This window comes from Tinamus guttatus, unplaced genomic scaffold, assembly GCF_059628265.1.
Source record: "Tinamus guttatus ecotype Peru unplaced genomic scaffold, ASM5962826v1 Tinamus_guttatus_pri_ptg000190l, whole genome shotgun sequence".
Taxonomy (NCBI): domain Eukaryota; kingdom Metazoa; phylum Chordata; class Aves; order Tinamiformes; family Tinamidae; genus Tinamus; species Tinamus guttatus.
In genome coordinates this window covers 125,864-136,251 of record NW_028288724.1, presented here as the reverse complement: position 1 = coordinate 136,251, position 10,388 = coordinate 125,864, and positions in this window count along the sequence as shown.

The following is a 10,388-nucleotide window of genomic DNA, read 5'->3' as shown; positions in this document are numbered from 1 at the left end:
AGTTAAGTTGGCTACAAGCCCGGTCCAGCAGCCACCTTCAACTGCTTTCGGAGGAGGTTGGCTGTGAGCCTGGCTGAGCAGCCGCCTCCGTGCTCCTTATCTCTCAGCCTGGGCAGGCAAACATCTTCTTTCTCAGGGTCTTGGATTCTATTTTGCACAATAGTTTTATGACTCTACGGATCATACAAATTTCCAGCTTTCAACCATACCTCGTGTCAGCATCAATATACAAAGGATACAACACATAATAGAGATAAACATAGCAAATAAACAGAAATAACAGCCCTAATAACGGTTTCTGTCCTCACTTAAAGCATTACAATTCTTCAACACCCACTTTAAAAGACCGATCAAATTCCCCTGCACCTCCCCGCTGGCTGTTGTCAAACCTTCAGCAATGTAAGTTTCCTTGATCTCATTCACATTCTCTTCCCCGCCCCCCGCTTTTCTCTCTCTCTTTTTTTTTTTTTTTTTTTTTTTTGAGATCTAACAAGTCCTGGGCCCAGCCAGGCCGTTCTTCAGGCGTGACAGGGGCGGTCCAGAAGCGGGGGCACAGACCATGCAGGTGCTGCAGGCACAGCCGAGGACGCGGGCGGGGGAGGTTGGCAGTGGATCTCCAAACACCAGCGGTTTTCAATGGCATGGCGGTCCCGGTCCTGAAGTGCTCGCAAAGGCGTGGCTCCGATGGCCACTTTCCTTTTGGCTTTCACATCGGATTCAAATGCTAGGTGGGGCTCGGCTTTGAACCCATTCTCTCTGCACCAGATCGAAAGCTTGCAGAGGGTCTGTTCTTCAGTAGCTTGCTCCAGGGATTGCACAAGCCTATTCACAAAATTTCCATAGGACTCCTGCAATCCCTGCTTCACCATCGTAAATGATGGGGCACCCCCCTTCTCCCCCAGTCCCAACTTCTCTATCTTGGTGTGCAATGGCGGAGCCATAGGTGGAGGGCATCTTTCACAAGATGGTTCAATTTCCGGCTTCTCCGATTCCTCCATTTCTGGGTCTATCACTTGCAATGCCGCATTCGAGCTCTCTGATGAGGGTCCCCGTTTTACTAAGATCTTGCGTCCAGAAGGTGGCCGGGGAGTGTAATCTCTGCCCGGAGTAAACACACTGTCCATCTCTGCTCCGGGGTCCACAAGGACCTGAGCATCCAGGTGTTGGGATACCACCGCCGCTAAATCCTTTTCCAGCTTGTATTTCTTCAGACAATTTATCACCTCCCTCCAAGGTTTTGACAACTTTTGCGCCATTTTATCTCCCTTGATTACTAATTCCCATAATATGTCCCCGAATCTCCGCCACTCTTTTTCATCGAAGTATAGCGTAGGTGGTTGAAAACAGTCTTTGGCATGCCCAAACGTTACAAGGGGTGCCAGATGTTTAACATCTACTTCCCGCTTTGTTAAAAAGTGACTAAAAAGAGAGAACACTGTCTCTTTCTCCATGGCTGCCAGCAGCCGTTGGAGCTACGTTCACCGCGATCACTCTGCGCGAGGTTCCTCTTCGTGCAGCAATCCTCACGCACCTCTCAGTGAGGTGGCTCTCTCTTCCCGGACTGTGCGGGGCCCACTACGGGTTGCCCCAGGCTTTACCCTTCGCCCACCGATCCTGCTGTCGGCGCTCTTGTCCGGCCGCTCTCCCACCCAGACTCTCGGGTCCCTGTTCGGGCACCAGATGTTGAAGCGAAATCTTCTCAGAGTTAACCCGTTTGCTGGGGAGAGGGTGCGGGGAAGAAATGCAGCATACTCAATATGAGTAATAAGGCAAGACTTCGTTTATTGCTATCGCATACAGGCATTATATACTTCCAGGCTCGTTATGATTGGTTGCTAGGAGGGTTGCTAGGTCCCGACCACATAGGCTCTTCTCAGTTCTGCAAAATTGTTTACCCGAAGAAGCTAGCTCCTCATTCCCAGCTAGCTCCTCATTCCCAGCCGGCCAAGGACAATTCGCTAACACTTCCCTGTACATTATCAGCAAGGCGCGGGTGGTGCAGACTCTCAGCACAGTATTTCCCTACAATGTGTCCTAGCTTGCTGCATGACAGCCTCTAGGGACATTTGAGAGTGCCAGTCTGTTAGGACCGTGTAGCAAAACTAACCCACGTGACCACAGCCAATACAATTGGAGTGCTCCCTGAGACACTTGGCAATGTGCTCATCTTTTCCCTCTGAGGGGTCCTATTGCAGACAGAGGCCTGGAAAAGGGCAGTGGTCAGCACATCAAGGCAAGTTGCTACTGCCTCAGACTCACAGATGGCAAGGCCACATTTTGAATATTGATCATGATTATGGGCCCTCCAGACCAGGAGGGATGAGGGAAACTTTGGAGGATCCAGCAGAAAATGGTAAGGTGCTGACTGCAAAGCTCCTATGAAGAAATGTTGGGGCATCAGGACTTTTTCAGTCTGGCAAAAAGGAGACTGAAAACACTGCATCAGAAGGTGCTAAGAGACGTGCCCAGCATCCTTTCAAGGCATCTCTCATCTATTTCTCTTGTCTTTATAATGCTTAGAGATTAGAGGAGAACTGAGATAATAGGAGGAAAACCAATTTTGCACCCACCTTCAAAAATGGTCATAAGGATGATCTAGGGAACTATAGGTAAATTAAGCACAGTGTGGTGCTTGGGAAATTCTTGGGAGTCCTCCTGGAATATATTTCTGGGCAAATAAAGGAGGAACAGGCAGTGTGGAGTGACCAAGGTTACGTCCTACCTACCTGGCTGACCTGACTGCCTTCCTCCCTGCCTGACCTGCGTGTATTTCATGACACAAAGACTAGATTTGTGGTGGAGAACAAGAACTGTAAGTCATTTTTTTTTGTGACTTGAAGAAATATTTAACATGATGTCCAACAACCGTCTTGTATCCACTTTAGGATATCATTATCTGGACGGCTGGACAATCAGATGCCTAAAAAGAAAACAAAAACAGTGGGATGATTAAGCTCAGAGAATAGTGATACCTGCATTGTAATCAACCAGGAGGACTTTGACCGTGGCATACCTCAGGTCTATGTCCTGGGACACGAGCTTTTCTTCTCAGCTTCAGCAAAGAATTTTATCATATGAGGTGACAGAGTGCTTGCTCATCATGTTGCCAAATGTTCTTATGCAGAGGGGACCATAGGTAAGTTTGAGGGTATGAATGCTATCCAGAGGGACCTTGACAGGCTGGAACATTGGGCCAACAGAAATCATATGAGTTCCAACAGGAACAAATGCAAACTGCCCTTGGAAGGAACAGCTCCTTGCTGTGATCCAGGCTATGGATATCTGGCTGGGAGCAGCTCTGTGGGGAAGGCCCAATGGAAGATACTGATGGACCTAAAGTGAATATGCGCCCTGGCACCAGTGCCATGTACCCTGGCACATGTGTGCCCTGGTGACAAGGAAGGCCAAGTGATCATCTCACTCTGTCTGCACTCATTAGACTACATCTGCAATTCTACCTCCAGCTTTGGCAGCCTCAGTCTAGGAAAGACATGCAGAAACAGGAGGGAGTCCATTGAAGGGTCACCAAAGTGTTCAGGGATTTTGATCCTGGGGAGAGCAGCGGAGGGAATGGGACTTGTTCAGTGTAGAGAAAGGAAGATTCAGGTGAATCTCAGAGTAGCCTTTCAATACCAACAGGGACATTTTTGAGAAGACAAAATAAAGACCTTCATAGTGGTGCATGGTGGGATGAGGAAGGGCAATGGACATAAATGGAAACAAGAAAACTCTCAAGAGGTAGTCCAGAGAGGCTGTGTGGTCTTCATCCTTCATAGACAAGACTTGATGAAGCCCTTGAGCAATTTCTCCCTATCTTTGAGCAGGAACACTTGGATCTCTTCCCTGCCTTTGATCCACCACTGGAACATCCCAGCATAAGCTTTGTTCCGTCCCATAATACCTATAAAACATCCCCAACAAATTCTGCACAGTACCACATACCTGCTTCAATCACCCACAAGGAATCTGCTCTTTTCCAGAAAGCCTCAGATAATTTTATCGGTAGGAAGGGTAAGAAGGGTAATAATCTCAATGTCCATTGATCAGTGATCCAAGGCTCTCATCTCTGTTATCAACTGCTCTACATGCTGTAGGGCCGAGTTACTGTTACTCATGCTAACAAGGAGCCAGCTGTAATTCAGTCCAGGAAAGTGCAGAGTCTTTCACTTGCGGTGGAAGAATCCCAACGGTTACTGCATAACAGATTGGGGGCTGATTAGTGAGACACATGATCCTTCTTGTCATGGTGTTGCCATTTTGTAATGTTCATGGATTAATCTTCACTCATGACTTGCAAGAAAAATATATAGCTTTCGAATGAAAATCAAACCCAGGATTCATTTATTCATTTTCAGTAAAAAATATGAGGTTGTCATTCTGTCAGAAAGACTTTTTTACTACTTAGCACTCACTTTCAGGAGCACAGAAAACAGTTGGCTCCAGGGGCCCTGAAAGACTGCATCTGGACCCAGGTCACTCCACGGAGCACTGGCCCTTGAACATCTCTGCAGTTGTTGGGACAGGAGGAGACTCTCACTGTAGGTGCTGCTCCAATGCTCTTGCCCTCCCAGGGGAGTGTGGAAGAGCAGGAAGAGCTGCTAATCCTGGCCAGGGAGCTGAGCACAAGCCCTCCCCTGGGCACCAGGCCTTCCCCCTGAACCATTCTGCCCACCAGGACCCAGCAGTGGATCAAGGGCAGCATCCCCTTCCTTGGCGCTAGGGACGTGGCTGGGCTCAGGGATGTTCTCTGCAGCACGGGCGACTCTCCTGATGCCAGAGCTGCCCAGGAGAGCCCCAGGCAGGACTCTCTGTGCCAGAGGGAGAGAACCTGTTTGCCTTTGAACAGAGAGGTTGGTGGTTCAGGCCCAGACTCAGATGGTGAATCCTTGGTAGGATGCCTGGGAGATTGTGCTGCCTGGCACCCTGGCTTTTGCTCATGATCAACAGGAACTAGTGGAGAAAAAATAAAAACTGTTGTAGGCCTGTGGCTCTGAATCAGGCCAGCCAGGGAAGGACCCATCTGCTGAACCAGGGCTGCTGTGAATGGAGGCATCATCACTGGTGGGGCAGGTGCCACTGACCTTCCCCTTCACACCTGTGTGTGCAGAGATAGGTCTTGGCAAGGGATGTTACGCTGTGAGGAAACATGGACAGAGACGAACAACATTAGGAGCAGCACCAAGCACAAGACACACATGGATAAAATAGAATCAGAACTGAGCACTGTCCAGTCTGCCCTGTGTCATCCTCCAAGGAAGAGAAGAAAGGGAATCATGAACAGTCACACATTAATTGCAAATGCTTTCTCAAAGCATCTCATGGTTGTGTTTTCACCAGCCCCTTGATGTGCTGGGAACATCCCTGCACCTCCCATGCTCGCCAGGAAGGCTTTTTTCCAACTCCCAGGAATTGAATTGGGAAACTGGAAGGAAAAGGGAAAATTATCCTCCCCACACCAGGGGAAAGTGTGCAGGGCTGCTGGATTCTGTGCTGCCTACAAGAATGCAGGACACGTTAGTGTCAGATGACTCCCTACTGGGCAGCCCTGATGTTCAAAGGCTAAAAGAGGAGGCCAGAACCACCTGCTATAGCTTGCTTTGCCTTGCACAGAGTTGAAAACCTGATATACAAACCTGATATACAAACTGATATACAGTAGCATGGCAACAAGGTGGACAAGAGGCTGCAACAATGAACTGCTAATGATTTCTGCTCCATGAGCATGGACCCAAGCCCCATCCTCATCAAAGATGCTCCTATTTCCAGATCAAGACCAAACTGAAAGCACTGTTTTCAAGCTGTTCTAATTTCACAGTCACTCTTCCTACAGTTAAACTTTATCAATCTGATCCTCAAAAGAGGCAAGACAATCACCTTGCTTGGGTGAACATCTCCTTCCTCTACCCATTCCTCTCAGTCAGCTCAGTCACAACAAAAGCCAGACCTCTCTGGAGGTCCATCCCTGGGGAGCTGTCTCTCGGACAGCAGATCTGCTGGTGGCTGGGACATATACGCCGCTATGGTACATCCTTTCTGGAGCATGTGGCATGGCGAGAAAAGCTGGAGAGCAGCACGAAAGATGCAGGTTTCCTGTTAAACCTGAGCTCAGCTGAGGTGAGTTGTTCCATTCCCTTTGCTGATGGGAAGCACAGAAGCTAGAATATGGGGATATGGAATCAATTCACACATGTGCCTCCTGTGCAGACAGTTCTGCCAGAGACTCCTGTGCCAGGGTCAGTCCTTCATGTGCCCAGAACATCGGAGTAGAGGACAGTGCTCTCTGTCGAGTCTATGCTTTGTCCTTGGACTGAAGATCCTTGGACTATTCTTGCTGTTGGAGGGAGCATCAGACTGGAGACAGAGCAGGAATTCCTGGTTAGCAGCCACAGCAGTGCCCCTGATGGGAGAGAGGGGATCAGCAGGAGCTGCCCAGAGGACCTGAGGGGCTTGTGGGGCTGCAGGAGCAGGGTTTCTCCCTCTGTGCAGGGACGGGGCCTGCAGGTTTCTGCAGCTGGGCTGGCCACAGCATCCTGATGGGTGAGATGTTTTGGTAAGAAAACAAAGTGTGATCCAGACAAGCCTGTGTGCAATGCAACCCTCCTCTGGGAGGTTTCACACTTCACACCGAGTGACCTAAAACACCCTTGTTTTGCTTGTCCTCTCAGCATCAGGTTTCTTGGCCTCACTTGAGCTTCCTCAGCACCAGACAGCCAAGTCATTGACCTTTAAGAAAGGGATGGCTTCACATGCACCACAAGCCCCATTCCTCCTGGTTCCTAACCTCTTACAGGTGCTTCTGGAAAACAAGTCTGAAAAAATACTGGTGTTTATTCAAATGTCCCAAAAGTGTGTTTCTCTCTCATTCTCTCTCAGCTGCCTTCCTTTTCTCTTCAAGAAATGATAAGGGAAAGGGAAATTGTCCCAGGTGTTCAGATTGGAGGACAGATGGGAGTCCCTTCCCCCATTACTCCAAAGTGATATTCTACCTGGAGGGCCACAGAAAAGAAATAACAAAGATTATAACTGGCTTTTCCAGTGCACGATGGTCACTTCTCATCCTCTCTTCTATCCCTTCAGTTGAGCCTTCTTTACAGCTCTCTTATGCTCCTAAAGTAATCCTAGCAGGTCTGCAAATTGTGTTTTGGACGTGACTGATGAGCTGAGCTAAACGACAACAGGGCATCCCCCTATCCCTGAGAGGCCTAGCAGGTACCTTCTCACTAGAACTAAAGAGGGCCCTCTGATGTCTTTCCTGTGAATGCAGCAGTGACAAATGCATTGCAAAACTAGAGCAGGACCTTTTATAGCAAAGGCATGACAAGATTTCCCAGTGGCCACATGAATCCACAGGAAGGGTTCTTTCACACTCCCTGCCCATAGAACTGTGCTTTGCCACAATCCATACCGCATAAGGAGGATCTCAGGCAGTAGCACATACCTCTCCTGGCCACCTCACAACTCCTTTCACCAGTTTCTCAACTCAGGGCATGGATACACTGCCCTTCTTTGTCTTCTAAGCAGATCTCCTGTTGACGGCTGAAAGTTTGCTGAAAAGAGACATTATGGGGAGATGCTGTGAGCACACACGGACTTTGGTCTCCATCCTGCCCTTGAAAGATTCTGCAGTACAAGACAGTTGTGTTGGCTGTTGCCATGAATGATGTGGGCTCAACTGACTGTGTTCACACGAACAGAGAGCAAGATCATGCCCAGCTGAAATGGCCAGAGCTGCAAGATGTCCACACAGGAATGCTTCATATGCCTGGCTCTCTCTTGATGCAGCATGAGAGAAGCAGGGTTCTTTACAAAGGCAGTTTCTAAGAGACATTGCAAATATATTGAACACTGCCTGACAGTCTCAGCTAGGAAATGGAAAATGACTGTTCTAGAGACCCAGAGTCCAAGAGGGAGAGAGCGCTAAGGCCTTTATAGGTATTCCTGCCATTGAGGGATCCGGAGTCCTGGTGAGATGGGATCAAAAAATCTCAGAACTACTTTGAACCTGTTGTGCTGAGGATGCCTCTCACCCACACAAGCACACGGCTACAGGTTTGCCCTCCTCCATTCCTTCAAGTGTCTCACCTGCCGTAAGTTGCTTTCCTTTTAAGTTTCTTGCTCTGTTCTTTCTATATATTCTTAGCAGGAAGTGTGGGTGCTGAGTCACTTTTTCTCGAGAGGAGGCGGTTGGCAGGAAGATTTCCTGTAGGCAGAAGCCAAGAAAACCCTTCAGGATCGCATTGCAGAGGCCTTTTGCAAAGGAAGGCTATGCAGTTCTCAGCCTGAGGTCAAATGGTGAAGTGTCAGGCTGATTCCTTTGATGCCTTGTTTCTTGGGTGGGCTTTGGCCATTCTGGGCACTGCCTTCTCTCTGTCCTTCAATTTGTACTTTACAGTATCATTTCTTGGGCTAGTGCTTTTCTCACTCTCTGTCCTATTCAGAGAAAGGAGATTTGCTGGGATGTATGGGTGGCCTAACAGAGTCTCTGGGAGGGTGATAATTTCAGGCAAGGGAGCAGATGCTTTGATCTGCCTACTGATCTAACATGCCTCTAGTTCCTCTGTTCATACCATCAAAACCCATGAATTGTTTTGGGGATGTTCATGAGGCATGTTTATGAGGCCAGTTCATGGAAACGGGAGCAGATGAACCTGGAGGTATAAATACAGGTGGGAGTGTTGTGCTGCACTGATGTCTTGTTCCCTCAGGACTCGCTTGAGATTTGCCCTATTGGGTGTGCAGCGTCACCTCTAGTGCCTCATGCTGCCTGAGCCATCACACTGTTAATTGGGCTCCAATGGCTACCCAGGAGCATAGAAGAAGAAGGCACAAACCCCTGCCAGGAACCATCTGTTCCATTACCTTTCTAGCCAATGCTGGCCTCTCCTCTCCTCCTCACGCCTAGGCTTTACAGGTGCCCCAGGTGGTTTTCTAGGTCTACTCTCAAGCTTATACCTGGAAAGACGCAAAGGCATCACTCGAAAGGCGGGGTGGGGGGCACCACAATTCCTTTGCACCTGGTGTGAATAAGAGCGGACAAAGGGGCACTGGGGAGGTGCTAGGAACTCCCTCTTTTTTCAAAGCACAATAGGCAGAATAGGCCAGATGCTGGAGGAGTGTGTCATTAAGCTGAGAGACATCAGGAAAAGCTCCAGTGCCTAGAAGGGCATGACCTTTCTCCTCTGACTCTTGCAGTACTTTCTTGTGCTTCCTGTGAAAATGCCAAATCAATTCAACCAAATCCCCTGTGTGCTGTTGGGATAATTACCCATCTCCTGTTCATGCTCATGATCAGGCAGAACACTTTAGTCTCCTTTCCTACAGCTTTTCAGTATCCTTTTTAATTCTTGTCTCACCCTTGGGAACACTTGCTAGCGTTCCCTCAATCATGGCTATGCGTGAGTGAAAAAGAACCTCCATCTCCCATACACGTAATGGAACAAAACACTGGGCACCATGGGAGTGAGGATAAAGTTCTCCAAAACCCCACTGGGCATAGGTTTCACTGTGGCCTACACAGGTCTCCCCACAAAAAGAAAAAAAATGTTCACCCAAGAGAACACATTCAGGACACATTTGAGTCATGGAGGTCTCACAGAAGACATGAAAATGTCCCAGGGCAGTCACTAACTGGAACATGTACTTTGATGCATATTTGAAAGTGTTGCTCATAAATGGCTTTTTGAGTGGCCTTCACAAGGACTGGCAACACAAGCTTACAAAACATGTCATGAGCAGCTGCTTTCCTGGCCAGCCAGGAGCGATGAGTCCAGCCACCCCCAGTCCCTCTAACCTTTGAGGATCAGCTGGAATGCAAGGGGATTCATCTCTTACCAAATTCCTCCCCCTGCCCACCATTAAGCTGCAACAATCCTCATTGAAAGTGAGAAAGGACAGGAGGGAGGAGAGTACTGCAGCCATCCCCACAGTTGAGAAAGTGGAGAATAGAATTGAGAAGATCCTCCTTATGCCCTATGGATTTGTGGGAAAGCAGAGTTCTCTAGGCAGTGAACGTGAACGATCCCTTCCTGAGGGTTCATTTGGCCACTGACCAACCTTGCCATGTCTTTGTTATAAAGACTGCAGGTCATGCTCTAGTTTTGCAATGAAATTTTAACTACTGTGTTCTCAGGAAAGACATCAGAAGGCCCTGTTTGGTACTAGTGGGAAACGACCTCCTAGGATTTTCAAGGATATGGAAAGCAGTTCTGGTTTGCCTCAGCTCACCAGTTAGATCAAAAACACAATTGGCAGATGTTCTGACCTGCTGCTACTAGCTTAGGGGTATAAGAGAGCTATGAGGAAGGCTCAAGTGAAGGAGCAGAAGAGAAGATGAGAAGTGATCTTCATGCACTGGAAAAGAAGAGAGGCCAGTCCTAATCTTTGTTGTT